At 43.6% G+C, this 25,064-nt stretch overlaps 1 protein-coding gene across 1 annotated transcript in view; it reads left to right on the plus strand.

Moving 5' to 3' along the window:
• The first annotated feature begins 2,747 nt into the window (after positions 1 to 2,747).
• The window catches only part of LOC139696900 (serine/arginine repetitive matrix protein 1-like), a 261,325-nt gene continuing 239,008 nt past the window's right edge, over positions 2,748 to 25,064 (plus strand). The window contains exons 1-2 of the mRNA XM_071595780.1: positions 2,748 to 2,765; positions 19,843 to 20,026. The gene's annotated coding sequence lies outside the window, so the exon portion shown is untranslated. The remainder of the gene's footprint in view (positions 2,766 to 19,842; positions 20,027 to 25,064) is intronic.

Genomic DNA, 25,064 nt, shown 5'->3' on the forward strand with positions numbered 1-25,064 from the left:
AAGGTCATCTGAAACCGTGTGAACACTTCATCTGTGATCCTTGTCCAACGAAGCCTTAACTCTTGCAAGATTATCATAACTTTTTGAGGTCGAAGAGCGTTCTGAACGTTAGGCGTCTTCAACATATTCTCTGCCCTCCTTTAACAACTTGTGTCACTTAAAAACACCCAACCGATACACTCGAGGCGTTATCATAATAAGCTGCCTTGAACATGTCATGAGCCTCTTTACCAGTTTTTCCCTGTTTCACAAAAAATTTGATGGTAGCGCTGGGTTCCAATGACCGATATATGACGGATCGTAACGAGGTCACGTTATAGAGGTTTCGAAAATGAACGATTCACACTCTCCAAATGCTGGGAGCTAACTGCCACAGGCCTCCAGCCTTTCCTGCGACTCCCCTCCTTCGAACCCAATCACAGAAACGACCGCCCGTTCGTCCATCGTTCCGGGGAAAAAGAAAAAATAAAGAAAAAAGGGAAAAATAAGTTCTACTGATTTTGGAACAGACCTTGCATAACCATGTCAACTTCGGCGATAACCATTACTTCCCATTTTTCTTAAGGTCGGCATTATTATTCCTCCTTTCAGTGAAAGCTTCTTTGACTAGCGCCACTCTTTGTTTAACGTGCTCAATGATTTCTAAAAGGTTTTTGTAAAACACTCCCTCGGGAGGTGAACTGCTTAGCACCCAACAACCCTCATCTCCTTTCTTCAGAGAGGAACATCTCTCATCAAATAATCGGTCTCTCGTCAGTAGGATGATTGGCATATCGATAGCTTCTTGATATTAATTCATACTCATCGGCGTGGTGTCGATTTATCGTTATATCTCACCTCTTTCTTAGCAGGTGGCCGGCGTCTCAAGCATCGCGCCGCGGATTACCCTTTGGCGGGCTCTCCACCCCCGCCCCCCGCCAGAACTTAATGTCCCCAGAAGACCTCTTTGGGGGGGGGGGGAGATATTCCATTTTGGCCTTGATCTCGATGGGCTGACCAACGGAGTCCCGCCCCACTGATCCCTTGCACCATTTCATTTCGATAACACCCCTTCCCGCACGCACCAGTTTGCCGTTGCCATGGGAACGCAGGCTTTGAGTCCCTCCTTCGGCGCGAATTGTTGCCTAACGCACCAAACACTAAGCCGGAATCAGTCGCTCCAGATTCTCTCTCGTTCTCCCTCTAATTGCGCTTTACTTTCGCCAGGAATACAACTCTTTAAACGTACCCTAGCTCGAATAAAGCGATTTCTCTCATTGCAGGTGAACATAAGGGAAAGAATCTTTACGTGTGTAGTATTTCCACTGATAGGCTCCTGTTGCATTGTATACAGCATCAATATTGTGCCAAACTAAACAGAGAAAAAACATACAGAGAACACAAAATGCTTGTATGTATCATAATTGTTTTCCTCATTTTGCGCAATGACCTCTGACGATGGGAAATTAAAGTGGCTAAAATTAACTCGCCGTCGCTATAATTTCCTGTGTCAAATTGTTTTTCATTACAAAAATTAAAGAGCCAACGCATATGCTAGCATTTTATACACAAGAAACCTGTGCACCACGGCACCATAGGAGGGTGTATCAATGGAATTCAAGTGATAAACACAAATAATTTCCCATTGCAAGAAGTTGACGTCAGGGCTAACGAAGGGGCGGGGCAGCTTTGCCACCTGGTGTTCGGCCAAGAACTCGCGGACTCGTAGTGCGTGGTGGCAAGACGTGTCGTCGTGATGGAGTTGCCAGGTAGCGGCGATGTCTTCTCTCGTCGTGATGACCCTCTTTCGGAGCCTTTCCAGCACATCCACGCAGTAGGAAGCGTTAGCTATCTGTCCTAGGGAAAAACGCCTTATGGACCAATCCTTTGCTGCCTAAAAAGACAATGAGCATTTTTTTCACTTTTGATTTGCTCATTCTTGCCTTTTTGGGCTTGGGGGACTGGTCGGTGTGGCACTCAGAGCTTATTTCTGGTTCGTATTTGAAAACCCAGGTTTCATTACGAATGGTGACCTTGTCCAAATAATCCGGCTCATTTTGAATACGTTGCAAAAGTTCACTTGAAATTTCCGCTCGGTGGGTCTTTCGTGACACGGTCGACGCGCAGAGGTTTACACTGACGTCGCTTCCGCAGCTTGGAGAGCACTGAGACCGGTTTCGCGGCAAAGCTTTCCCCCCCTCACCTACTCCTAGTAGTTCTATCTCACTCCGGCCTATAGGTGCGGCGCGGGAAATTCAATTGCATTACTCTTAGAACTCACCATGTATAAGCACTTAATTTACCCTCGCCCCCCTGCCACACAACTTGTATTTATATATGTACACACCATGTATTTTAATAAATAAACTCCTCTTTAAGGAATTTCGCCAATATGGTTATCCTATGTTTTTGACGCAGTATTCTAAGTGAACTTTATCTTTGGTCACTTTTATGTCCGTAAGTTCCTGAATGTTTATTGCTTTAGCATTTACACTCAATTTAGTCCCATGCGAGTGAAATCATTAAAACAATTTCTGTACCTCATAGGATACCCCATAGAAATTATTTAAGATTACGATGTGCTTTTCACATAAAAAGATTTCGATCAATGTGTGTTTGTTTCTTTTCTTTACTCAGAGACGAGCCGCAGGGAGGCATGGCGTTCACCGAGGGGAGGCGGGTCGAGCGCAGCGGCCTCGCCCAGGGGCGGCTCGGCAGGGGGGGTGCCCGACAAGGGGGTTGCGCTCTCGTCGTCCGATGCCCACAACCACGACGCCAGGATTGAGGTGAGTGTCGCCCGTCCCGGCCAACCCTCTGTGGCTCCAGCGCTCGCTGTCGAATTCATGGACCCGCGACTTACGGTGATGGGCTTCCATTCGATCTCTCCCTCAGATCTCTCCCAAACTAAGAGTGGAGAACAGATAGATTGTGTAGAAAAGATAGATTTAAGTAGTCATTTTTATCCACGAACGATAGGGGATCGTGATAACATTGTCCGACAGCGGTAGGGTCATGCTCGGGTAAAATTATTGCCGCGGTCGCACAATGTTATTCTCATTCCCCATCGTTCTTGGAAAAAAGGGTATCTTATATCGATCTGTTCTACACTTAATCACTCTAATTTTATTAACATGATCTCTTCTACCATAGTACGATGGGATTAGTAATACTATACATCTTCAACATCACTGCCAAAGAGAAATCCTTCCAATTAATGCAACAGATTTAATCTGTAACTTAACATTCGCTCCGTGAGTGAGACCCAACCTAGCTACTCTAATATTTTGGATACGCTACTAAGTTTATCTGAACAACGTTTTACAAGTCCAGCTTCTCTACGTCGCACGCGATCCAATTCGGCAATTGATCCGTCTTCGTGAGGATCCCATATGTTTGGACCATATTCTAAATGACGCCTAACCAACGACAGATAACATTTCTCTTTGATCTGTTCTTCACATTTACCCAGTACTCTTCTAATAAATCCCATTTTTTTCTCAGCTGGTCCACATATTCCCAGTGTATGTGTTTCACCCAGGAGAGATCGTGAGTGAGGGGAACGCTAAGTATGAAATTGAGTCAACACATTCCATTTCCGTGTTCTTAATACAGTAGGCGTTCGGGTAGGAATAGCCCTTTTTCCAAAAATGTATGACAATGCACTTTTTCTACGCCCATCCGAGCTCTCCGTTCCCCGCTCGCACCTGAGCAATCTGAGACACGGACAGGTTCCGGATTAGCCTCCTGTCTCTCCAATCTATTCCTTTTTTCTGCAATATATCCATTATTTTTTCCCAATTCACTCTATCAAGCGCCTTTTCGAAATCTACGATATAGGCAAATACGTCCTGATGGTATTCTTTATTCCCCTGGATTAGTGATCTCATTACTGCAATAGCATCACGCGTACCTCTCCCCTTCCTGAACCCAAACTGATCATCCCCTAAGTAATCATTTGCCCTACTCTCTATCCTTTTGTTATTTTTTCACAACGAACTAGAACAAGTGGTCGGGCGTTCGTGCCGAAAATAAAAGTCTGTGTTACTCTGATTGGCTGGAGACGTCTTGTGCCCACTGGGAATTGCGAAGAAAGGGGTATCGGATTGCTCAAAAGGGTGTCGCAATAAGATACGACAACGTGTTAAGGGGGGAAGGGACAGGAGTGGGGGGGGCTCTGGAAATACCCCCCCGGTTCCCGATTCGAATCCGACTTCCCAAATTTATCACTCCATATCAAATTCTCTGACGTCTTCGAATTCCGGAAGGCTAGTGACGGAATGAAAGCGCTGCTATGGCGAAATGGTCATCGTACAATGGTGAATTCAATTATTTTGTATTTCTTTTGTTTATATTTCACAATAAATTGCAATATTAATGTTTTTCGGTAAGGTTTCTTAGGGTTTAGGATATATAAATGTAATGAAATAATTGACTTTGTAATTCCACACACTTTATTTTAAAAAGACGACCCAGGTTTCGACGTTGAACGTCATCATCAGGTGGTCCTCATCCAGACCAGACCAGATTCCCTATTGACTGGGCGTTTGCCCTTCGTTTAAATGCTGCTTCGGTGCGACAACGTCCACCCCTTCAGCGACAATGTGTGTGCAATCGGCACATAGGAAACAATGACAAACGAAAGTGTAATTGACGAACGTGTACCTTTCCAGTGTTAGTGAGGTGGTCCTCATAGAAGCACGCTGGCTATATATACCTTATGATCATAGGAGGGGGGGGTTGGTCAGAGAGGGAGGTTGGAGGGGTAAAAAGGTTACAATGTAGCTGGGAAGAAAAGAGAATTAAATTTTTGACTTCGAAGAGTGGTAGGTCTAAGAGTGGGGAGTTGGAGGGATACAAAATTTCGTTGGCAAGATCATCTTTCCAACGGACACATTTCAAAATTTCTAACTGCTCCAAAGCATCTAGCCTTTGACCTTTTTTTTCAAAATGAATAATTTTTGTCACAAAGTCACTTTTGTGGTCACTTTCGATGAGGTGCTTTGCAAAGAGGGATGTTATGTTCTTATTTTTTACACATGTTTGGTGTTCTTTAATCCTTTCTTTAAATTTTCGTCCTGTATGCCCAATATCGTACTTCGTGTTAAATTCCGAGCACTTTAACTCATACACTCCACTCCTCTCGTTTTTGGGGACTTTGTCTTTAGTGTGAGAGATCAAGTTCTTAAGGCATGAACCACTGTAAAAGGCATATTTAATTTTTTCTTTAGGAAAACTTTTAATTACTTTTTGAGAAATAGTCCCAATATATAATATTCTCCGCCATTTGGCAGTGGGATCTTTTAAATGTTCGGGGTTGACAATGTGGCTTAAGGCTATTTTTGTAAGTTTATTCCGGTTAGGTTTGTTAATTAGATCTTCTGAATAACCATTGTTTACTGCTAACGTTTTAATTACATTAAGTTCCTTATTTACATTGAATTTTGATATAGGGATAGCGGTTAAACGGTGGATCATTGCATGAAATACCGAAAGCTTTTGGGAGAAGCAATGCCTTGAAGAGGAATTAATTAATTGGTCTGTATACATTTCTTTCCTAAAAATGGAATACTGTAACCCGTCTTTGTCTTTAGAAATGGATAGGTCGAGTAAATTCAGGGAACCTTTTTCCTCTTTTTCACACGTGAATTGTACATTAGAATTGATTGAATTTAGATGTGCTAGAAACTGATCTAGTTGCCTATCAGAACCTGTCCACACACAGAAGACATCGTCTACATATCTTAGCCAACAAAATACATTATTAATGAGAGGGTGAGCTGAGGAGAACAAAACATTTTCAAAATTGTCCATATAAATATCGGCCAGGAGTGGGGACAAGGGCGAGCCCATGGCTAAACCATTGGGTTGTTGGAAATAGGTACCATTAAAAATGAAATAATTTTGGGAAACACACGTCTTCAGTAATACACAAAGTTCACTGATAACTGGCACTGGGATGGATTTCCGGATGAGGATGCCTTCGGCAAGGTTCACCGCTTCCATGGGTGGCCCGTTGGTGAAAAGGTTGCGTACATCGAAGGAAACAAGCATGCACTTTTTCGGGATGACCTTTTTCATAAGTTAGTGGACAAGGTCCAAGGAATTCACTACACCATATTTCGTGTAAAATTTGGAAACCTCCCTGAAGAGTACATTAAGCCTTTTCGCTAGTATGTGATTGGGAGCTGACATATTTGATTGATAGGGTTTAGGATTTTCTGTCCTGTATGTAGATGAGTTGTTCATGAGAATTAAAAATGATAGTAGTTAGTCTAGTTATATCTTTGCTCCTCATACCATATTATATATCGGCTAGCGAAGGAGAAATTTTATCAACCCATCGCGATTATAAACAATGCCGTTAAATATAAAAAGAAATTATAAATACGCTGATCGTTTCAGAAGGAAATGAAAAAAAACAAGTATATACAAGTATTGTAGATGCTTATCTTTGAATTAAAAAAAAGGCTAAATTTCAACATGCTCTGATGTGTGGAAAATAAATGCTTTTCCTCATTGCCCCATGAAAGTTTCATTCAGTCATCGCTAAAATCAAACGCGTGGGGTTAGTTCATTGAACTGTTTGCAGCGAATTTCAGAACCATTATGATTAGTTAATGAGATTGATGATGTCTAAATTGAGATTTGATTCGTTGAGGGAATGAATGAAAGGCTCCCACGCCTTTGTTTCTAGTCGTGTGTCTCAGGAATGTTGGTGGTGACGTAAGAAGCATTTTTTTGTATTTAGTCCATTTGGTTTAAGTTTGATTATAAGTAAAGTTTTATTTTTTTATTTTCAATCGCTAATTGCAACGATCAAACCCCGCGAGAGTGTTTTCCCAGCCAGAGATTCGAACCAGCTCCCACTCCCCAACCATGCAACGAGTGAAGCATTTTGGCCATGTGAATATTTGAGGGATCGAGAGCAGGGAATCCATTAAAATTTGAACTCAACTCGCCCATAACCTCTCCATAAGCGTGCACACGCCGGCCAAGTCACGGTTTTCAAAGTCCGAGGAGGGCAGGGGTTCATCAAAAATCCATTCATACGAGGCATTCTACCCCTTGAAAGCAGGCGTTGGACGATCCGTAACGACCATCTTCATCTCATGCATCGCGTGAACTTCCTCTTATTAGACCGGCGTCAATTCCTTCCCAGAATTTCTATCGTGCCTCCGACAGCATTTTCTCTTCCTTCCCAGCTTACCTAACTTTTTTCACCTATTAATTCATGTCGGCCTTATTTCTCTCTGTCTTATCTCTTTTCTCCGTACTTCTCCTTTTACTTCCTGGTAGATCAGGTACTCCTGTATCTACAAAAGAGCAGTGATAGATGGAGTTAGCTCAAACGCAGTAGAGGTTACTTCAGGTGTACCCCAGGGAAGTGTTATCGGACCTCTTTTATTGCGTTAACGACATTGACTCCGTAGTCACTAGTAAGATACATTTATATTCGACAATGCAGTGGTTTCCAGTGATATTCGAAAGCCTGTGGACACATCAGCTTTATCAGATTACCTAAATAATGTACAACGCTGTTGCGACACTTGGCAATTAGAATTAAACTTGAAAAAGTGAGCAGTGATAGAATATGCTGCAAGTATATGGGTTCCTCCTGAAGTTGAATTGATTGCCGAATCGGATAGCGTGCAGCGTAGAGGAGCTACATTTGTAAAACGATTTTATGATAAACTTAGTAGCGAATCGAAAATGTTAGAGCAGCTAGTCTGGGAATCACTCACGGAGAGAAGGTTAAATTACAGATTGAATCTCTTGCATAAATTGAAAGGACGTCTCTTTAGCAATGATGTTGAAAATTTATTATGAACCCCATCGTACTCCGGTAAAAGTAATCACGTCAATGAAATTAGAGAGATTAAGTGTAGAAAAGATAGATTTATGATGCCATTTTTCCGCGAACGATAATGGACCAGATTAACGTTGTCCGACCGCGGTAGGGTCATATTCGGGTCATTATTAGCCTAATGTGTATTCACCCCCTGCCACACACCCTAGCGGTGTCTTGCAGGGTACTAAAATATCTAATATCCATCCACAACTCAGAATCCTCCAATCCATGCTCATCCTTTTGCCTCGAGGGCTTCGGATTCATGCTCTGCTGCTTTCAATTATTAATTCTTCCCTAGTATTTTCTTAAGTGTTTCTGTCATCAATTCCCTGATTCCTATGAGTGCATCTTATTTCGACGCAATCAATTTCCTAATGTTCCCACCACTACGACCATTTTCATTTTGAATGTGCCCCCAAATTATTCCAAATTCCCTAGTCCGTTCAATATTGCGTCAATGTTAAACTTTGCCTTACTTCTTTTTGGGAATCTCATTGCTCTCGTTTTCCCAGGGTTTAGTAGCGTCCCATAGTAGTAGTAGTAGTAGTATTGAAGGGAGGCGACCAACAGCTGAGGTCATTTGCGCCATTGGGGATGGAGAGGAAAGGATGAAGGGTGGAGAGTACGATAGCCACCGCACCATCTCGATCCCCTTGCATTCCATACCATCCATCATCTAAAGCACTCAATAATGTCCCTGGCTGACTAACTATGATAGCTTGATCATTTGCAATTTTACTTAATCGTATCTACGGCAATAGAGCCAGTATCTCGTCTGCCGAATTACGGGTGGAATTACATTTTGGTGCGATGGGTACGAAGTTTCAAGCTGACCGAGAATTGGGAAGTGCATCAGAAACACCATTCAAAATTTGAATATGTCAGGAACCAGGCCGAGATGTGGGACTCGAAAGACTTGCCTCTGCGTGGGTGAGGGTCGAAACGGCAATCGGGGGTGGTCAGTTGCCTGGACACGCTGTTGTTGGGCCCTGACGTGTCCGGTTGATCATCTCGCCGGACGGACGCGTCCACCCTGGGGGATTTGGCAACGCAGCGCCATCTCGAGTTTGGCACCTTCCGACCGGTCTTTTTATCTTATTTCGTTTGGCGCCTCCGCGGACTGTGTATTTTGGCGCCGACGAAGAGTGTTTTACGCGCCTGAACTTCCGCCCGCCCCCTCGCCCCCCCCCCGTTCCACCTCGCACCGCTCCCCTCCTCTCGCCGTGGTCGAACGCCTCCCATTGGGTGCGAGCGGACAGGGACGCCCGATACATTATTTCGTGTCGAAGTTCTTTCGCATCGACAGATCGGCAGGGAGCATTTTATTTGAGAAATCGAGGGTCGAGAGTTGTGTTCTATGTCTGAGCTATGTAGTCGGTATCGAAATATGGATGTTGTTGTAGATATCCCTGTTCGGGATATTCCATACCTACATCTACACAATATCCCATAAACCGCGTGGAAAGGGGGCGACCGAACACCAAATATGCAACATACCTGCATGTATTACGAGTATTAGATGATTAGGGGCTATTCCTATGCCTACACAAAGAGGACAAGAAAATAGGGAAAAAAGAGGGCAGTCACGTATGCAATTCAGATACTTAATACCGGTTACTATTCCACACGTTCCGGACGGACAATTCACAAATACCATAAATGTTATATGTGTACCTCACCTCGTACAAGAGTGCTCGGCGGAGGGTGTTAGGACGCCAGACTAAAAGAGAATTTTGTGGGAATTCAATCTTGTATACCCCTATTTTCGACAGCGCGTACCTATTATTTTCTTAGGCGTTCCCCCTTTTATTGCTGTCGCGAATAGTGCGCGGGAAAAACGAATACTTGAATCCATCAGTTCGCCGATCTAACTCTCTAATTTTGTATCAATTGTCGGCCTTGCCAATGTAATTAGGGGGCCTAACTATATTTCCAATGTCGGATGAAAAACCACGCGCTTTATATCTTGGTAATACTTTTAATCTATCCTTGAGTCTTCGCATATCTAAAGTTTCCCACCCCAGATTCTGCATTAAGTGCGTGTCGCTTTATGTCCTTTCGTACGAATTTCACGGACCTAGCGGCCTTTTTCTTTACCCTAATCAATTTTTTAATGGATCCCAAGGGCTCGCTGCACACTCAGTGTGAGGCCGTACTAAAGAAAATATCGCGTTTCTTTCACTTTTTCGTCGCTACACCTTCCAACAATACGTTTGTCGATTGACAGCTTTTTTTAATGAAGTTTGGCCAATCTGACAACATACATTAATGCAACGACATATTGAAATGTCTGTTAAAATGACAGGGTGGATATGGAAATATTTCAGGAATCGATGCTTCGAAAGTCAATATATATCGTCGATATGAACCTCAACGTTGGCATTACGATTAGGATGATACTATATTCTCTCTCAGGTATTATTGATATATTTACTCGGTTTTTATCGTTAATTATCGGTGCTCCGATAGTTCTTTTACATCGACGAGCGATGTCGGATAATTAATACCGCACCTCCCTGCAGGCGGAGGCGGAAGTCGCTCGTGCACTTACAAACATGGCTTCTTTGATCGTCCTCTCCACTCAGCGATATAATAATGAGGGAATGAAATGAAGACAAGGCCACACATAATGTTTTTGGCATGATTCCGATGATATTTCAATGGCGGTTTCCAGGGAATAACCTTTAAATGAAGAATATCACCGAGAATTTTGTTTTTTTTTTAAGTAAACGACGTGACATTGGGCAGTCTGGATTTTTGGTAGGTGTTGGAATCGTTGTTTCTGGATTTGACCTGCTTAAGCTAACAACTTCTTGTCATCAATTCTCGAAGTTTCAAATAAGATGTATCAGTTTTCATCTACTTAACACCCCTCCAGCTACCGCAAGAGCATGTGGCGGGGGGTGTTAGGGCACCACCCGTAATTAAGAAAGAAAAAAAAGGAACCGCATGCAAAAGCCAAAAATTTGTGCAATTCACAAACAAAACATGGTATGCATTCATGCAAGAACACTTACACCCCCCACACGCATGCAAACACTCAAACTACATCTTACATACGTACACATGCACCTATAAATATACCTGATTTCTTTGCAATGTTTAATTTTGTTCCGACTTGTAAATTGAATGTTTTTAATATTTCTAAAGGGACTTCGGTTTCTAACTAGTTTCGTTTTACCTTTTCCCAAATCTCATACTGAATATAGTTTTTAGTATTAATAATACGTAATAATGATTTTCTATCGTCCATTCGGTCCTATGAATCACGTTGGGTTCATCAGATATCGGCATTCATTGAATGTATTTACGATAAATAATAGGAACATGCCATGATCACTCCCATCATATCCTCAAGTAGTTGAGGTAGATTTCAAGAGACTCACCTATAGAATATAAAAGACAGTAGTAGTTCCCAATTAAATGCTTTCGGTTTGCTCTTGAATATTTAATCAGATGATAGTTTATTATTGACCTCAGAAGAGGCGTTGTATAATTTTATACCGTCACGATTCGGTCGTTTGATGTTGAATTAAAACAGAAGGTCGATATGGTTTTTATGTGTAATTGTTTTTCCGGTAAATTACTAATTCCTTTTCTTTTAGTTTGAATTTTAACACTGAAAATTAACCTTTTCATATTGTCCCTGAATGTCTTGTTTCATCAATGAGATGACGCTGCAGGCAGCCATGCACCAATCAATGAATGTCTAAAAAGTAAAGAATGACCGACTCGATTTTAAATGCGACTCCATATGTAAAAGCAAACATTTTGATTAAGAGTTACGAAAGAGTTGAAAATTAATCAACTCACAGTGCGGTGTAGAAGTTCTGTTAGCATAATTCGCACATAAGGGCAGTCCGTATTTCGCTCGAAGCTCAATCAAGGAATTCTACTCGATAATGGTGGAGTATTGTACGGTTCCTTACGACGACCGTCCTCGGCGCATCACGAGAGCTTTGTATTTTCCCTTCTTCATTTAATTTTGCAAGCCTTCGTAAAAGTGGCACCGTGTTCCTTTTCGTAACTGTCCTACTTTGCCTCTCATACCCATTTTATAATATCGGTGACCAAATCATTTGGTGACCTAAAGAGTAAATTCCAAGAATTTCAGACCCAATTATATTTATTGTATTTTCGGTGGCCCTATAGTGTTACTTTTAAACGATTCGCTAGGGGGTGAGAGTGGTAAATAATGAATGTTTAATTCAGGGTGGGTGATCACTTTTGCCCCTGACTGAAGGGATCGCCTGAAAATGACTCACTCGCCCACGTCCCTTGCCTCCGCCCACCTCGGGGACCCCCCCCCTCTCCCTCCCAATGCAGACCGCGTGACCGTCGCTTCGGAAACCTCATCCCGTCCCCCGCCAATCCCCCTTTGGACACATCCCTTCGGCGCTCCGTCCGCCCTCGGTCCCAGTCTCTCGCCTCCCGTGGGCCGTGAAACACCAACCCCTTCGGTGCGGCCCCTTTCCTCCCGCCCTCACTCCTTTCAAAACGACCCTAGGGTTCGGAGAAAGGTGGACCTTTACTGCTTTGCCCTCCGTGATTCGTCGAGGAATGAATAGTGCTGCATTCAGACGATGCTGACCTCGCTCTTCCTTCGACCTCCGTCGAGTTCACATCATCTCTGCTTGTGAAGCGTGTCTTTGGTTTTCGTGGGAAAGAGGGAGAGAATACGGGATCCCATCTGTAAGTAAGCATGGCAACACGCACTGACATTGGATTCTACTTAGAAACAACTTTAATCCCCACAGCCTCAGGGCGTGCGTTCTGGTCCAGTTCATAATTACTGCAAAATTCACGCCCTCAATCCAATGTACTCACCCGCATTATCATATTCTACTTTTAAAGTAGGTTTGGATGGGCGCAAACGATCGAAAATACATTTCCTTGCCTCTCCGATCAAAACGCAAAACTAGACATAGGGCCCTGCAGCAATAAACCCTTCTTCGATTCCGCATACTCCCTTCCGTCCAACGCGCCTGGCCTATCATTCCCCTTCCTCCTTTGCATGGCGTCACTCCCCGACTTCCCCCACCCTTAGTCACCGACTTCAACATCCCCTTGCCAATCAAAATACCCTGCGTCCATCCATCCTGCCCACTTTGGAATTCTCCCAAATTTCCCCCTCCCCGCCCACAATGCCTAGCACTTCCTGGGGATCGGGATGGAGTGGTAATCGTGCTTCCGTAACCATATTTATATTATTATCTGCATATGTATATGATATTCTATGCACTTATATTTGGGTATTTTCCTCAGCAGAAGATCTTCTTAATATTCCATGCTCCTATTATAACAAGTTCTTTCATATTCTTCGCCGTTTCTGTCCACTTCACCGTGCAAGGACTCCGTGAGATGACGACCGCGGAAATCTTGACTCTCATGCTGCCGAGCACGAAACACGGTCGATTGGGCCGAGTCCCATAGTTACCAGTACTCAAAATCTCTGTATTGTCCATCATATTAATCTTGGGAATGATAATTGAGGTGGTGTCCCGTTGCCTTCCTCAATAGTGTTTTTAACATGACACCATCACTCAATAGCCGCCCCACTGGGGCCAGACGCCATTGCAGCCGCCTCACTGAGGAACAGACGCTACGTGGACTTCCTTTCGTCTGGCTCCTAACCTTCGACCTACAGTACCGAATGGCCACACTCCATCCGAGATGCGAGTTCACAAAGACGCTAATTCCAAACGTAAAGAAGGTCGTGTATAATCGGGAAAGGTAAACAAAGGAGTTAACCCCTCCGTGTCGCGCCCTCGTGGAGACAGAGTGATGGCGGGAGAGGGGGGCTCGCGCAAAGGGAGGAATTATTTACAGAATTATCTCAGGAGGCTTGGCCCGAGAGGCGTCGGAAGGACGGACTATATAAAGATCCACGCACTCTCTCCCTTCGGGTGCCTTCTCGAAAGGGCGGGAGAATCGCAGTTAGGGGGGCGGGGGAGACCTTTCGGGCGCTCGGGGTGGCACCTACAAACAAGCCGCTTTTGTTTTCTCCCATCCCGTCGCCCGCACGTGTCAGCTGTTCCGCTCCCACGCTGTGGCGCAGAGGTGGCTCGCCGATGGGGTCAGATCACTTGCGCCCCTGCCTTGTGGGGTATGGCTTGCGGGAGTGTTTTGATTGGGGAGGGGAGAAGCGAGGGATCCGGAAATGAGAGACCGGATGACTGACGGAAGGAAATGAACTAAGGACGAAAAAGAGGGATGGGTCGAGAGGCGTAAAAGGATTGGGAGTGCATATGTGTGTGCATATATATGTACACATATGCAAATTATATATATATATCTATATATATGTATATAATAATGGGCTGACACAATATAACACAAATAGAATAGAATAGCAACATTTAAAAGGACACTCACAGCATTTAAGCAAATTTAAAAGGACAACACTCCTTTTAAATGTTGCTATTCTATTCTATTTGTGTTATATTGTGTCAGCCCATTATTGTGCCGCTCGTGTGAGTTTTTCCGTACAATCGTTATATATATATATATATATATATATATATATATATATATATATATATACAGGTAATGTATCGGTTAAGGTAGATAATTGGATGGACACAACTACCAAATAAATATTTTTATTACTCCTAACAAAACACAAAATCCAGCACCCTACTCTACATCAGTTCCTTCTTCAGCTCTGAGTACTTTGTTCCTCCCTTCATCCCGTCCAACATCCCTATCCTCTTCCTTCCCTTTCCTTGTTTGCCTAACATTCTCCCCTCGTTCACAGTCTTCAACATCCCACTGCCGGTCAATACCCCCTTACGCCACTTTTCCTGCCTCCATAGGATTTCTCCCAACAAACCCCTCTCTTCGCCCACCATACCAAGTACTTCCTCATTTGTTTTCTTCTCCGTCCATTTCATCTTCTCCATTCTTCTCCACACCCACAGTACAAAAGCGTCCAATCTACGTCTATCCTCCTGCTTCAATGACCACGTTTCCGCGCCGTACATAGCTACGCTCCATATCAAAGTTTTTATTTTTCTTTTCTTAATATCCTTACTCATCGTCCCTGTGAATCAACTCCCTCCTCCTTGTGAAAGCCTCTTTGCCTAGCGCAATTCTTCTCCTTACGTCCCTACTAGTTTGACCGTGTTGGTCCGTAACACTTCCGAGATACGTAAACTGTTCCACCTGCTCTAGTTCTGGCCCTCTTGTTTTAATGTTTATCTTAGCCTTTTTCTTTCTGTAAAATGGCATAACCTTTGTTGTATTAATATTGATTCTCATCCCATACATGTCGCACTGAATTTCCAATTCACTCAGCATTGCTTGCAACCCCTTGGCTGACTGACAAACTAAGCTTGATCACCAGCAAACCTAACTGATTTTACGAATTCCCCGCCCACTTTCATTCCTATCTCCAGTTCTTCCCATGCCTCTTTAATCATTTCCTCTGCATACAGGTTGAAGAGCAACGGTGATAATGGGCAACCCTGCCTTACACCTCCTCCTAACACTGCCCAACCGGACTCCCCGTTTCCCACTCGCACCTGAGCAGTCTGAGACATGTACAGGTTGCAGATTAGCCTCCTTTCCCTCCAATCTATTCCTATTTTCTGCAGAATACTCATTAGTTTTTCCCAATTCACTCTATCAAACTCTTTTTCGAAATCTACGAAACAGGCAAATACCTCCTGGTTGTATACTACGAGGGTCATCCGGAAAGTAGTACCCGTTCGTGAAATAAAGACACAAAAGTAAATATTAACAAACATAAAAAATTTTATTTGAAAGAGGATACTTTAAACTACTTCTCAACATAATCTCCAAGCAAATTAAGGCATTTGTCATAACGTGTGACAAGTTTCTGTATTCCTGCTGCATAGTCCTTCGCCGCCAGCTCATTGAGATACAGGGTCACTCCTTCTTTAAGTTCTTCATCGCTGTCAAATCTTTTTCCTGCCAAAAAGCATGAATGAGCATGATGCCACTCCATTGACTGTCGTTTACTCTCAGGTGATGCATAACAAACCCATGTTTCGTCACCAGTAATTATGCGAGTCAAGAAAGAGTCTCCTTCATCAGAATAACGTCCCAAAAACGTCAGTGCTGCAGCCATACGCTTGGTTTTGTGCTCATCTGTAAGCTTGCGAGGGACCCATCTTGCACAAATTTTTGCATAATGCAGATGGTGTTTAACAATTTCATGAACAATTGTTCGAGAAACATTGGGAAAATGCTCACAGATGTCATCAATTGTGACGCGCCGATCGTTCCTCACGAATTCGTCAACTGAGCTCACCAGTTGGTCTGTAATGACAGACGGTCTCCCCGAACGCTCATCGTCGTGTGTGTTCCCCCTCCCCATGTTGAAGTTGCGACACCACCGCCGAACAGACGACTCGTCCATTACATTGTCTCCATACACCTCCTTTAATTGGCGATGAATATCACATGGGCGAACGTTTCTTGCATTGAGGAATTTAATCACCGCCCTCACTTCACAACTGGCGGCGTTCTCAATTTTTTTAAACATTGTAAACAATCACAGAAACAACACAGGCAATGCTAGCGTCACGCAACTTGGCTCAGAGAAGGCAGACAAGCCACTGAAGCTATCTGACCTCGTCCAGCGGCTACTCGCGTCGTCAGCACTTCATGCGGCACGAACGGGTACTACTTTCCGGATGACCCTCGTGTATATATATATATATATGCTGGGTGTACTCAAGAATCACTTACCAAACTGTGTTTATGGTTTAATATATATATATGCAATTTAATTTGTTTAATATATATATATATCAAAGTTTTATATATATATATATATACATATATCAAAGTTTTATATATATATATATATAATTATATATATATATATATATATATATATATATATATATATATATATATATATATATATATATATGCACACACATACATATATAACTTTGGTCGGCACAATAGAACACCAAATAAAATAGATAACACGTAAAAGACACTCACTTTGTAGCTTGTTTGCGCTGTCGGCCTTCTCTTGAAGCCTTCTTCAAATGGTCTGGAAACACTTACGAGCGGACTATAAACGCTTGGATGGAACAGTAGAACACAAATATTTACGTGGAGTGTCCAGAAAGTAACCTCGGTTATGCCTTAAAAAATACGCTGCAATAGACAAAAAAAATACACTTTTTTCATCACAAAACTGCATATCTCTACTATTTTATACATGTGCGCGAAACAGATGTAAACATTTGTCACATCTCTGGACTAGTTTTCAAATTCCTTTAGGATAAAAATCTGTTGCCTGAGATCGCAGCCAACCGATGACGGCATCTTGAAGTTCCTCGTCGAGGCAAGTACAAAAAGATATAGTAGCCGAGCCTCTCCGTCATTTTAGATTAAAAACAGTCGTAGAAATCTGTGAAAAATTTTGCTTTTATTAATAAACGGCAAGCGGTGCGACTTTTTAACCCCGGCAGATCGAGGCGTAATGGCCGACTGTGTGCGTCAATACGGCGACCATTCGGCTTCTTCTCCACACTACACGAAAACGGAGATGACTTTCTGGACAGCTATTGAATGTAGAAAACACGTAAAACGACGTAAAACACGAAAACACGTGCTCATCTTCCATTTCACAGTCGACCATCGCCTTTCTTGACCCAGGCATTTCATATCACGACGACAACTTCACTACCTCCTTGTATATCAAACTTACATTTACATCAGCAATACTTACATTTTTCTAGCTGCCACCCTGCTCGCAGTAATCGGTCAATTCCCAATTACTTCTCCGTCCGCGAAGATTTTATTTGCAATATCACAGCTCCCTCCGCAAATACCTTCACAATCTCCACAATTCACTTCAGAAACGCGGATAACCACAAAAGATCCTAAAAATGAAATCCACCGCTCTAACAGACCTTGCACAGCACAGAAAAACAACCCCGTGTCTGACGCAGGACTCAACCTTTGCACCACCTATTTCCCCGGATCACACAGACTGAAAACCTTCCTTAAAGAATTGTTTCCTATTTTACATGACAATGAGGCGACCTCACCCTTACTACCCCAATGCCCATCTAGCGCATGCAGACGACCCACCAATCTCAAAATCCTTCTGAGATCCACCAACCCTTTGGCGCCCCGCCCCCCCTCTGCTAATTCCCTAATATTTCACCTACTTGCAACCGCCCCCTATGTAAAACTAGTCTACTTATTAGATCTACTCCCGTCTCCCCACATCCCCTCATTGCCCCCTCACCTCGTTCGCCACGCTAATTGCCTCTCAAAAAACATTATTTATCTTTTGTCATGCAAACATTGCACTTCCTTTTACATAGGCGAATGCATTACCCCCTTATCCATTCGAATGAATAATCACCGGTACTCCTGCAATTCTGCCTCACTCTCTTCTCTTCCTCTCCCTTCACACGCCAATTCCCACAACCTTTCATTCGAACAGTGTATTGCCCTCAGCATCCTAGAATCCCTACCCGGCTCATTCACCAATATGGAGGTGAGAACTCGCGAGAATTCAAAAGTTTCTAAATAATAGACGATGAAGGCGCATTGGCGTTTAAAAAGAGGATACATTGATATTGACTGCGAATCTCTCTTTTGGAACATGGTGCAATAATACCTGTCATCAATAGAGCATTGCCTTCGTGTGCTTCTTTGAAAAGGAGACTTTCTTTATCGATTCCTATTGCTTTCAAATATTGTAGTGACCAAAGGCGATAAATGTCTGAACTGGCGACCAAAAGAAAAGCCTTTTTTATTGATTATCGCATTTGATCTAAAAAATATTTAGAAAAGGTACGTAAAGGAGTAATCCGAGAGGTAAAGTAAAGGAGTTATCCGAGTTAAAAAAAATGATAGAAACCCTCCAAGTACAAAGGCTGGAGTACAATGTAAATTATATCTGCACAATTTCAAAACATTTAACTAAACAAGTTTTTCATGAATGGGGAAGGGTAGGTCGGATTAAGGGCACAAACTGGGGCTTGTAAAATAGTTCACCGCTCTGGAAATAAGTCCAAAGCTGGTCCAAGCGGTGCGGACGTAAGAAGAAGAATTTACTTAGACAAAGAATATTTTACGGAGGCGGGATTTCAATACTATTCACACCTAACCTGAGAGTTACATCGAAATCTTCTGCTGCTGTGGGATGAACCTAAGCCATTGATTAGAGTTACTACATTAAAGTAAACCATTGGAATTAATCTTTAAAAAGGATGAATTTTTGGAAAAATGGCGGTCCCCACTCTGAAAGCCCACTGTAACACCGAAATGGAAAGTGTAGACTCAATTCAATACTTAGGCGTTACCCTCACTCCCGAGCTCTCCTGGGTGAAACACATACGGGGAATATGTGGACAAAATAACAAAAAATTAGGATTTATTGGAAGAGTACTTGGTAAATGTGATGGAGAGGTCAAAAAGACATGTTGTTTTTCGCTGGTTAGGCCTCATTTATAGAATATGCTTCAAGGATATGGGATCCTCACGAATTTGGATTAATTGCCGAAGTGAATCGTGTGCAGCGTAGAAGGGCTAGATTTGTAAAACATTGTTTTTGGTTAACTTTTTAGAATATCCATAATATAAGAAGAGCTAGGCTGGGAATCACTCCCCCACCCATCTGTAATTTACCCTCCGGAGCGAAGGGTAAATTACAGATTGAAGCTGTTGCATAAACTGGAAGGGAGTCTCCTTAGCAGTAATGTTGAAAAGGAGAGATCATATCTCTAAAAATTAGAGAGATCAAGTGTAGAATAGATAGATTTAAGATGGCATTGTTTTCACGTACGATAAGGGATCAAAAGTTAAAATTTGGCCAACTGCGGTGGGGGGGGGGGAATAATTAGTGTCAATAGTAGCCTCGTGCGTATTGACCACCTTGCAGGTACCAATTATGATTGGATGAATACATGAAGGCATCCTTTATCCCAAAAGGATCCTCGGGACGTGGCCCGACCCCATGCCTCCCGTTTGGGGCGCGCCAACTCACGAGTGCCCCCTCTCCGCCTCCGCAGGTCTTCTCCAGTCAGCATCCGAGCCAGCCGCCGCCGCCGCCGTCATCCTCCCTCTTCTCCTCCTCGGCGTCGTCGCTGGCTGACGTCAACCGCCGAGAGAAAGACAAGAGCGGCAAACGGAAGTCCAACTTGAACCGCGCGCTCAACGTGGAGGAGGTCCCTCAGGGCGTCGCCGACCCCTGCGGTAAGTGCCACGCCGACACCCCTGCTGGTTTGCCCCGTTGCCTTTCGCTCTTACTTCCGTCCATTCTTCCCGTCTCTGGTGCCGGCCGTTTAATGCGGTACGTTTCGTGTTTTGCGATTGAAATATTGCGTGCACCGTTGTATCACTTTCTTGCCAAATGGTCTTTGGTGCGCGCGAAGAATGCCGCGTCGTTTCTGTTTGTGGGTTTTGAACGGTATGGAATCGGTTGCTTTTTAAATTTAGCGCCTCGTGGGCATTTTCATCGTGGGGTTGGTAATCAGTGCTTTAGAAGGGACTTGAAAACGTCAGTGCAAAAGAAAGGTTTCACAAGAAACCGTTCGTAAAGACACGGGATTTGAAGATGATATTCTGTTTAGGATTCGACACACTGCCGCTGCACGGCCTAGTGCACCAAACGTGTAATGAGGACAATTGTTTTCCCTCCGTCAGCATATAAACTTATAACTTAAACGCTAAATTGAATTTCTAAATTCTAAATATGTTAAAATGTTGTTAACCCCATCGTATTTTGGTAGGAGAGATCATTTCAATAAAATTAGAGAGATTTAATGTAGAACAGATAACTTTAAAATGTCATTTTTACCACGATCGATAGAGGATCCGAATGTCATTGCTCGGCTGCGGTAGAGTCATGTTCGGTAGTAGTAGTTTTGAGGGGAGGCGACCGACAGCTAAGGTCATTTGCGCCATAGGGGAAGGACAGGAAAGGATGAAGGGTGGAGAGAAACCCGGCGTCGGCATTAGCCTGCTCTTTACGAAAGGCGCCAAGGGGTCCGCGGCTTAACGTCCCATCCGACGGACGGCGTACTCACTCAAAGTGCCCTCCACAAAGCACCTCAAGTAGGGATCGAGAGTCATGTTCGGGTAAAATTGTTCTGGTGTGTATTCACCCCCTGCCACACACCCTAGCGGTGGCTCGGAGGGAGCTAAAATATCTTATCATTTACTGTTATTTATGTGGAACATTAGTCTTAGTGATTCCATTGCCTCCCGTTCAATAGTTCTAATAGGAGTATCGTAGTATTTTCTGTTTGTTCGTAACGCTTTTGTCTGTCTACTGTTCTTTGTACGAGGTCTGTTCAAAAGTGTCACGAATTTCGTGTTTTTGCAAAAATCATTAATTTATTTATGAATATCTATTTTGTCCACTTCAAAGTGTTCCCCATTAGATATTATGCACTTGTGCCAACGTTTTTTACAATCCTCGAAGCTTTTCAAAAAAACCATTTTTTGTGATCTTGTTCAGCTCCTCCTTCGATGCAGTCTTTACCTCGTCAACGTAGCGTAGCGTCGCCCTTTCATGGGCCTCTTCAGTTCCGGGGACAAGAAAAAGTCACTGGGGGCCAGATCCGGGGAATACGGTGGCTGCGGCATTATTGGTGTGTTGTTTTTGGCCAAAAATTCGCGCACAAGCAACGACGAATTGCGCATAACTTGCAGGTAATATTCCTTATTTACAGTTCTACCTTGTGGCAAGAACTCATGATGTACCACACCCCTGCAATCGAAGAAAACTGTAAGCAAATCTTTCACATTCGACCGAACTTTGCGCGCTTTTTTCGATCTTTGCTCGTGCTGCAGTTTCCTTTGGGATGATTGAGCTTTAGTTTTCGCATCATAACCACAAACCCATGATTTGTCACCAGTAATGACCCTCTGAAGCAAATGTGGGTCGTCTCGTTACTTCTCATTGGCAATGTTCATTCGTGGCTGTTTTTAGTCGAAATGGAGCAATGTTGGTACGAATTTCGCGGCGACCCGTCTTATGCCCAAATCATTGGTAAAAATCGAATGGCACGAGCCAATCGATATGTTTAGGTCCTCAGCAACTTCTCTAACGGTGATTTGACGATTGGCCAATACTATTTTCTTCACTTCATGAATGTTTTCGTCTGTTGTTGACGTACTCGGGCGTCCGGCACGCTCTTCGTCGTTCATATCTTCTCGGCCCTCTGAGAACATTTTGTACCACCGGTAAGGTGGTACAAAATGTTCTCAGAAGTGCTTCGGTCCAAGGTAGCTTCTCCATATGCGACAGTCAACATTCGGAATGCGTCCGCGCACTTGATTTCGTTTTTCACACGACATTTGATACGGAGTCTTTGACCCATTTTTTGGGACAGGCATAAATCGAAGACAAGCCAAAACACGTTCAAGCAAAACAGCCGTCAACAATTAACCGAACATTCAAAATGGCCGAAATTTTCGGCATAAGTGAGAGACATAAGTACCAACATATCACCGCAAAAAATCGTAAATCAAATATACGTAACCCACGGAAATTCAAAATTCGCGATACTTTTTGGACAGACCTCGTAACATCACTTTGAGTACTGACCACTACGAAATGACCGCTTCCTTGAGTTTCTCCACTTCCCCATTTTTGTTTCGAGGAACCCGTGTTTCTTTGGTATCGAAGGTGTTCCTTGAGTGCCTTCCATTTTTCACGTCGTAGGACCGTACTACTCGCAGGAAGTCTACTTGAATTCCGATTTTCTTGTTTCCGTTATTCTATCTCTCCGAGTGCTCTAGGGGTATTCCTCCGAGGTAATTCAGGGTTAACCCCTTAATGCTGAGAGAGAGAAAGGCAGGGAACACGGATTAAAACATCCTCCGTAACTGGGGGCAACGACTTCATCCTCTGTTAAAATATTCGATTTCCCACGGCGTGCTAGATCAAACGGAAATTCTCACAGCGTGAACTGCTGTGTTCCGGATTCGAACTAGGGGCCATGCCGTCTGTTGTCGAATTCCCATCCCTCTGTGCTACTTCGCTGGTCCAACTTCAAATGTCATATTGATTATTCCGTTTTTTTATGTTGGCATCCCTCCCACCCCCGGTGCCTTTTCTCCCCGATCGCCCGGAAGTGTCTTCCTCCTCCTTTTTCCCTTAAGAAATCGTCGGGCGTTGACTCGGGGGGATTCGAAATATCCCTCCCCGTCCGTCAAAGGGTTCTTTCCCTCGGTCCCCTTCGGAGTGACACGGTGCGCTCCGCCCTCCTTGCACGAAACCCCATTCAACTCGCCCTTCGACGGCCCCGACGAAAATAGATCCACACGAGTGGTCGGCATTGTTAGGTTTCCAGGAAAAAATGCAAAAACATTTTCGAAAAGAGAGAGAGGAATGACGGACGCGTCGATTATCCGCCTCTTACCTCCTTGGCGATGCGAACTGAGAAAGTCGAATGAATTTGAGAACGAGCACCCGTCATTTTCAATGGTGCAATTGCCTCGTCATTTTTCTATGAAAACATGGACATCCGTCGTGAACTCTTTACCACTTTACCGTGCTTCCTTCTAAAGTAATAATCATCTTCTCTGCTCCCCGCGGTGCTAGTTTATCTTGAAGTACTGGCGTAATAACACCCAGGGAGGCACGATGCATCGAAATGTGATATCGATCTCCTGACGTGACGCTTATGCAAAAATGCCCGTAATTTGAAGGTGGAAAAAGAAACTTTGCACTGCCACAAAGAGATTTAATACTTCGCACGACCGTGGTTTCGATGTTGCGCACCATCATGAAGGAATTCCACAAAGTGAAGCCTGCAACTATTAAAGTTGCGTGCAAGTTGTTGAAAAGGACTCATATTCAGAGGAGGAGTATTTATCCAGACTCTTAATTCAAATATTTACGTCACTCTCCATTATGTTTGCGCGTTTTGCAGCACGCGTTTGTAATGCAATCATCACTCGATGATGGTGGTTACGTGATTTGGTGTAAGTGCACGTTGCATTTCACACTATTGTCGTTACTTTACGTCGCCACCTTCATCGTGGAAAGGATGAGCCAGCCACAATTGTTTTGCAAAATTTAGACAAGTCTTCGATGCATAAGGATAACGGGATATGTGAACCCTTGTGGGTTGTAAAAAAATCCATCTCGAAGTTGAAATTCCTTTAGGGCTAACGTTTCTTCAGCTTAATATCATTATGTCCACTCTCATCTCAAATATTGCACAAAGAACTGATGTATTCTATTGTTTATTTGTGATCTCCCGACTTAAATTTTTTCCCACAACTAGACTTAATACCACCCATTCCGGCTTGACCATAACCCTGTAGGATTTCGTGAAGATCCCAGCTCTGGATGACATGAATAAGTGGAGGAAACTTTTGTTCATATTTCTACAACAACAAATACCCAAGGCTGATCGATGGAAACTCATTAATTCAATTACTGTGGATATTCTTCAACCCAACCTTGGAACGGGCGGGCCCAAACAGCCTCACGCCCTATGTCTATCGGAGGTAATGATGGGCAATCACTTCTTTGGAACCATTCGAGGAGACTACATAGAGGATCCCGGGGCCTCTTCGAGAGGTTCTTGCCTTCAGCAAGGCCATCGGCTTTTATGGGAGATCTCAGGGCGAGGGAAGCGCCATGTAGTTGCAGCAGGTTTGAGTGCTTAGTGAGGTTTTACGCACATATACAGGTACATTGCATTGTACCCGGCAAGCCACCGCTAGCGTGTGTGGCAGGGGGTGAAGAGGCGTGAGTTAACCTTAACGTTAAATTCCAAGAAACTGCGTGAGATGCCGCGACCGTAATTTTTAACGGATTCAACCGCAAAATGTGCTTTACATTGCAACAATTTCAGAGTGTATCAATTATTATTACACTCTCAAGTCTTAAGTTTGCTTATGTTTTATGCCTTTGCATATAAAATGCAAATTCAAGTGTTAATAATTGGCTGCGAGGGAGACTTGCGCATGTGGTGAGGAGGGGCGACCACGTTCACGTTGGAAGTACGGCGACGTCGACTTATCATTTAAATCCAGGATCGTGTTGTTTGATGAAACCTCCGTTGCGGGAAATTTCGTAAGGGTCCGTTTGCTGCCGGATTTCCTCCGTGAGTGGCGATTTGCTTTTCGAGTGGCCCTAACTGTTGAAACTTCGACAAAAACGAACGTTCTTTCGCTCGAAGAAATTTAGTTAGACAAAGGATCGTCGGTAATGGAGGTGGTTCCTGGATGTGCCGTCGCCTGTCGGCCCCTGTTAGACTGCGGTAGGGGT

The sequence above is a fragment of the Hetaerina americana genome, unplaced genomic scaffold, assembly GCF_022747635.1.
Source record: "Hetaerina americana unplaced genomic scaffold, ioHetAmer1.1.p SCAF_7, whole genome shotgun sequence".
Taxonomy (NCBI): domain Eukaryota; kingdom Metazoa; phylum Arthropoda; class Insecta; order Odonata; family Calopterygidae; genus Hetaerina; species Hetaerina americana.